The sequence below is a fragment of the Dendrobates tinctorius genome, unplaced genomic scaffold (genome assembly GCF_039654945.1).
Source record: "Dendrobates tinctorius isolate UK_male_01 unplaced genomic scaffold, ASM3965494v1 ptg000065l, whole genome shotgun sequence".
Classification (NCBI taxonomy): Eukaryota; Metazoa; Chordata; class Amphibia; order Anura; family Dendrobatidae; genus Dendrobates; species Dendrobates tinctorius.
The window spans coordinates 27,935,945-27,942,689 of record NW_027361733.1 but is presented as its reverse complement, the minus strand read 5'-3'; the positions used below and the strand labels follow the sequence as shown (position 1 = coordinate 27,942,689).

General features: G+C 44.9%; 1 long non-coding RNA gene across 1 annotated transcript; it reads right to left on the bottom strand.

The window, feature by feature from the left end:
• Window positions 1-596: 596 nt before the first annotated feature.
• On the bottom strand, window positions 597-6,486 carry LOC141094943 (uncharacterized). The gene is made up of 4 exons (XR_012233214.1): window positions 6,397-6,486; window positions 876-1,484; window positions 740-800; window positions 597-663 (listed from the first exon to the last, which is right to left on the bottom strand). It is a non-coding gene; the product is annotated as an uncharacterized lncRNA (long non-coding RNA).
• Window positions 6,487-6,745: the final 259 nt, after the last annotated feature.

The window sequence follows — 6,745 nt, the reverse complement described above, 5'->3', positions numbered from 1 at the left end:
TCAAAGCAGTCACTGTAGACCCCGATGACACTGTTGGGTTTCCTGCTAGAATACACCTAGCACGAAACCCAACAGTGCCGTCAAGGACAACAGTCACTGCGGCACAATGTAGCAATACAATACTCAAAGCAGTCACTGTAGACCCCGATGACACTGTTGGGTTTCCTGCTAGAATACACCTAGCACGAAACCCAACAGTGCCGTCAAGGACAACAGTCACTGCGGCACAATACAGAGCAGGGAAATACTCACTAAACGCCTTTTTGGAGGATGCTGTGGCGCTGTCCCAGCCATCCATCAACGCTGCGGCCACCTCATTCCATAGCCGCCGGGTCACCACAATGTCCTTGTGCAGCCGGTCACGGCTGTCCCACAACGGCGAACGCTCCTGGACCAGGCTGATGAGCTGCTCATTATCCAGGTACACGTCTTCATCTCGTTGTGGAACCTAGACAAAACACATTCATTAGAATAATCCAATTTAAATTGAATAAAAAGTTACAAAAAAAGAAACATAAAAAAGAGTAAAAATAGAAGATAAAAAATAAAGAACATTACAAATCATTTGATACTTACATTCCGTATCACCACCGGGACTTGGCTTCGCTGCTCCTGCTCTTCGCCCTCACTAGTCCCGTCCACAGAAGAGGATGATGACGATGTCTTAAAAAAGTTGAAAAAAACGTAAGAGATTTGGAGAAGCAGCAGATATACTTACCAGATGCACAAAAATAATCACCTCACGGTCTGCTTGCGCCAATTCCTGCCGCGATGGGGAATACTCTGATTCTGAAGACATACTGCATGTAAAAATAATAAAAATCATTAGTACATACATAATTTAAAAGGACAGGCATATAATGTAATATACTCACATTCTTCGCTGATATAATGGGTTCTTGGTTGACTGTCTGCTCTTCAATCTGTCAGTGTAGTAGTGGCAGAGTTTTGGCAGGCACCTCCTTTATATAGACTTTTTTTTTTTTGACTTTAGAAGATTATAACTAGGACAACAAGTGGACACCACCAAAAAAACGCAGCGCTAAAAAAAGCATACCTGCGCATGCCAGTGCGCACGTATGCGCATCCATAGGCTATAATGGCCATTTTTAGCGCAAAACGTGCGCATACGTGCGCATGCGCTTTTTTCAAGGGCCAAAAAATGCAACATGCTGCGTCTGGAAAATACCAACGCACACCCCAAAAAAACGCAGCGCATGAAAATCGCATACATGCGCTTACCAGCGCGCAGGTATGCGCACCCATGTTAAATATAGGGGAAAAAACGCATGCGCAGGTATGAGTTTTTTTCCAGCGCTAAAAAACGCAAATGTGAAACCAGCCTTACATCAATCTTTTTCTGCTCTCTGGATTTTTTAACTGCTTGTCTGACTATTATCTTGTACTGTTCATATCCTCCTGTTTCATTCAACTTCTCACGTCATCTCTTCATTTTTTCAGCTGGCGTTAATGGCATTGTGACTCTAAAAATACAAAGAATGACCTTATAATATAAAGTAAAATGAACATCAAAATTCTGATAGCATTTAGTTATTTCAAAAAGCTGACTGTAAGTGTTGTCCAAAAATTGAAAGGCAGGTAACTTACAGTGAAAAGCTGAAGTAACTTGCGTTACAAAGCTGATGGTAACTTACGTTACAATAAGTTTACTTCATAAAGAAACTGTGAAACTTTTAGCAGCAACATGAAACTTAGTGAATAGTTAATACATTATGCAGTATAAGAACTCTGCAAGTTACAACTTAATTTAGTTCTCAATCCTACAAAAACTTTTATCTTTTTGGTAGCTTACGTTACTGAGAAAATGTCAATGAATATGTGCAAAATTTCTGGTAAACAATAATCTTACAGAACCAAAGATATTATAGTATTTCGGTTTCCTAACAGTACTATTATATTTACTGAACTTAAGTTATGCATGTTGCTAGTTAATAGTAATCCACTTACCAATATAGCCTGTTACTGTATGATTCCAGTAAGAACAGTAGGTGTTCACATGCAACCCTCTGCCATCTTGGAAATATATGGAATTTGAAAGACACAGTGTTGCCACCTTATGCCATGTGTGATGAAGTACCAACTTACAAAAAATTAACTACCATAGACACTAGTGTATAAGCCGACCCGAGTATAAGCCGAGGCACCTAATTTTGCCACACAAAGCTGGGTAAGCTTATTGACTCGAGTACAAGCCGGGTATGCATTGTCCCCTCATCCCTGTCCTGATATCACAGTCATCACATAATATCATGTAATAATGGTATAATCACCGGTGACACTGAGAAAGCTCCAAGTGTCAGAGCGCCCCCATAAACAGTCAGGGAGTACACATAACAATACCAGAGCGCCTCCATAAACAGTCAGGGAGTACACATATCATAGCTCCCCCATAAGCAGTCAGGGAGTACACATATCATAGCTCCCCCACAAACAGTCAGGGAGTACACATATCATAGCTCCCCCACAAACAGTCAGGGAGTACACATATCATAGCTCCCCCATAAGCAGTCAGGGAGTACACATATCATAGCTCCCCCACAAACAGTCAGGGAGTACACATATCATAGCTCCCCCACAAACAGTCAGGGAGTACACATATCATAGCGCCCCCATAAGCAGTCAGGGAGTAACATATCATAGCTCCCCCACAAACAGTCAGGGAGTACATATAACAATACCAGAGTGCCCCATAAGCAGTCAGGGAGTACACATATCATAGCTCCCTCACAAACAGTCAGGGAGTACACATATCATAGCTCCCCCACAAACAGTCAGGGAGTACACATATCATAGCTCCCCCATAAGCAGTCAGGGAGTACACATATCATAGCTCCCCCACAAACAGTCAGGGAGTACACATATCATAGCTCCCCCACAAACAGTCAGGGAGTACACATATCATAGCGCCCCCATAAGCAGTCAGGGAGTAACATATCATAGCTCCCCCACAAACAGTCAGGGAGTACATATAACAATACCAGAGTGCCCCATAAGCAGTCAGGGAGTACACATATCATAGCTCCCCCACAAACAGTCAGGGAGTACATATAACAATACCAGAGTGCCCCATAAGCAGTCAGGGAGTACACATATCATAGCTCCCCCACAAACAGTCAGGGAGTACATATAACAATACCAGAGTGCCCCATAAGCAGTCAGGGAGTACACATATCATAGCTCCCCCATAAGCAGTCAGGGAGTACATATAACAATACCAGAGTGCCCCATAAGCAGTCAGGGAGTACACATATCATAGCTCCCCCACAAACAGTCAGGGAGTACATATAACAATACCAGAGTGCCCCATAAGCAGTCAGGGAGTACACATATCATAGCTCCCCCATAAGCAGTCAGGGAGTACACATATCATAGCTCCCCCACAAACAGTCAGGGAGTACATATAACAATACCAGAGTGCCCCATAAGCAGTCAGGGAGTACACATATCATAGCTCCCCCACAAACAGTCAGGGAGTACATATAACAATACCAGAGTGCCCCATAAGCAGTCAGGGAGTAACATATCATAGCTCCCCCACAAACAGTCAGGGAGTACATATAACAATACCAGAGTGCCCCATAAGCAGTCAGGGAGTAACATATCATAGCTCCCCCACAAACAGTCAGGGAGTACATATAACAATACCAGAGTGCCCCATAAGCAGTCAGGGAGTACACATATCATAGCTCCCCCATAAGCAGTCAGGGAGTACACATATCATAGCTCCCCCACAAACAGTCAGGGAGTACACATATCATAGCTCCCCCACAAACAGTCAGGGAGTACATATAACAATACCAGAGTGCCCCATAAGCAGTCAGGGAGTACACATATCATAGCTCCCCCACAAACAGTCAGGGAGTACATATAACAATACCAGAGTGCCCCATAAGCAGTCAGGGAGTACACATATCATAGCTCCCCCACAAACAGTCAGGGAGTACATATAACAATACCAGAGTGCCCCATAAGCAGTCAGGGAGTACACATATCATAGCTCCCCCATAAGCAGTCAGGGAGTACATATAACAATACCAGAGTGCCCCATAAGCAGTCAGGGAGTACACATATCATAGCTCCCCCACAAACAGTCAGGGAGTACATATAACAATACCAGAGTGCCCCATAAGCAGTCAGGGAGTACACATATCATAGCTCCCCCATAAGCAGTCAGGGAGTACACATATCATAGCTCCCCCACAAACAGTCAGGGAGTACATATAACAATACCAGAGTGCCCCATAAGCAGTCAGGGAGTAACATATCATAGCTCCCCCACAAACAGTCAGGGAGTACATATAACAATACCAGAGTGCCCCATAAGCAGTCAGGGAGTACACATATCATAGCTCCCCCATAAGCAGTCAGGGAGTACACATATCATAGCTCCCCCACAAACAGTCAGGGAGTACACATATCATAGCTCCCCCACAAACAGTCAGGGAGTACATATAACAATACCAGAGTGCCCCATAAGCAGTCAGGGAGTACACATATCATAGCTCCCCCACAAACAGTCAGGGAGTACATATAACAATACCAGAGTGCCCCATAAGCAGTCAGGGAGTACACATATCATAGCTCCCCCACAAACAGTCAGGGAGTACATATAACAATACCAGAGTGCCCCATAAGCAGTCAGGGAGTACACATATCATAGCTCCCCCATAAGCAGTCAGGGAGTACATATAACAATACCAGAGTGCCCCATAAGCAGTCAGGGAGTACACATATCATAGCTCCCCCACAAACAGTCAGGGAGTACATATAACAATACCAGAGTGCCCCATAAGCAGTCAGGGAGTACACATATCATAGCTCCCCCATAAGCAGTCAGGGAGTACACATATCATAGCTCCCCCACAAACAGTCAGGGAGTACATATAACAATACCAGAGTGCCCCATAAGCAGTCAGGGAGTAACATATCATAGCTCCCCCACAAACAGTCAGGGAGTACATATAACAATACCAGAGTGCCCCATAAGCAGTCAGGGAGTAACATATCATAGCTCCCCCACAAACAGTCAGGGAGTACATATAACAATACCAGAGTGCCCCATAAGCAGTCAGGGAGTACACATATCATAGCTCCCCCATAAGCAGTCAGGGAGTACACATATCATAGCTCCCCCACAAACAGTCAGGGAGTACACATATCATAGCTCCCCCACAAACAGTCAGGGAGTACATATAACAATACCAGAGTGCCCCATAAGCAGTCAGGGAGTACACATATCATAGCTCCCCCACAAACAGTCAGGGAGTACATATAACAATACCAGAGTGCCCCATAAGCAGTCAGGGAGTACACATATCATAGCTCCCCCACAAACAGTCAGGGAGTACATATAACAATACCAGAGTGCCCCATAAGCAGTCAGGGAGTACACATATCATAGCTCCCCCATAAGCAGTCAGGGAGTACATATAACAATACCAGAGTGCCCCATAAGCAGTCAGGGAGTACACATATCATAGCTCCCCCACAAACAGTCAGGGAGTACATATAACAATACCAGAGTGCCCCATAAGCAGTCAGGGAGTACACATATCATAGCTCCCCCATAAGCAGTCAGGGAGTACACATATCATAGCTCCCCCACAAACAGTCAGGGAGTACATATAACAATACCAGAGTGCCCCATAAGCAGTCAGGGAGTAACATATCATAGCTCCCCCACAAACAGTCAGGGAGTACATATAACAATACCAGAGTGCCCCATAAGCAGTCAGGGAGTAACATATCATAGCTCCCCCACAAACAGTCAGGGAGTACATATAACAATACCAGAGTGCCCCATAAGCAGTCAGGGAGTACACATATCATAGCTCCCCCACAAACAGTCAGGGAGTACACATATCATAGCTCCCCCACAAACAGTCAGGGAGTACATATAACAATACCAGAGTGCCCCATAAGCAGTCAGGGAGTACACACAATGCCAAAGAGTATATAGTAGTACCAGAGTGCCCCCATAAACAGTGTCATATTGTCCCCATAGACAATGTCACACAGTACACAAACTGTACCAGAGTGCCTCATAAGCAGTGCCAGACAGTACACATAAGCAGTGCCAGACAGTACACATAAGCAGTGCCAGACAGTACACATAAGCAGTGCCAGACAGTACACATAAGCAGTGCCAGACAGTACACATAAGCAGTGCCAGACAGTACACATAAGCAGTGCCAGAATAGTTGTCCCCATAAACAAAGCCAGAGAGCACACAGTGCCCCATAAGCAGTGCCAGACAGTACACATAAGCAGTCCCAGAATTCCCTCATAAACAATACCAGAGAGCACACAAACAATGCTAGAGTACCCCCATAAACAGTGGCAGACAGTACACATAAACCCCCCCCCCCCACTCACCCTCCTGGCTTTCCGGGATCTCCATCCTCCCTGCATCACTGTTATCCAGGGGCTGGCAGTTCTTCCTGTTCCTTTGCAGAGCGGTCATGTGATAATGAATGGGAGTGGAGATGCGTCCATATTCATTACCTTAATGAGCGGGGTCACATGACCGCTCTGCAAAGGAACAGGAAGAACTGCCAGCCCCTGGATAACAGAGATGCAGGGAGGATGGAAATCCAGCGACAGAGGGTAAGTATTGATGTATGACTCGCGTATAAGCCGAGGGGGGAGTTTTCAGCACAAAAAAAGTGCTGAAAATCTCAGCATATACAAGAGTATATATGGTATTTCCAAAATATTTGAAAAT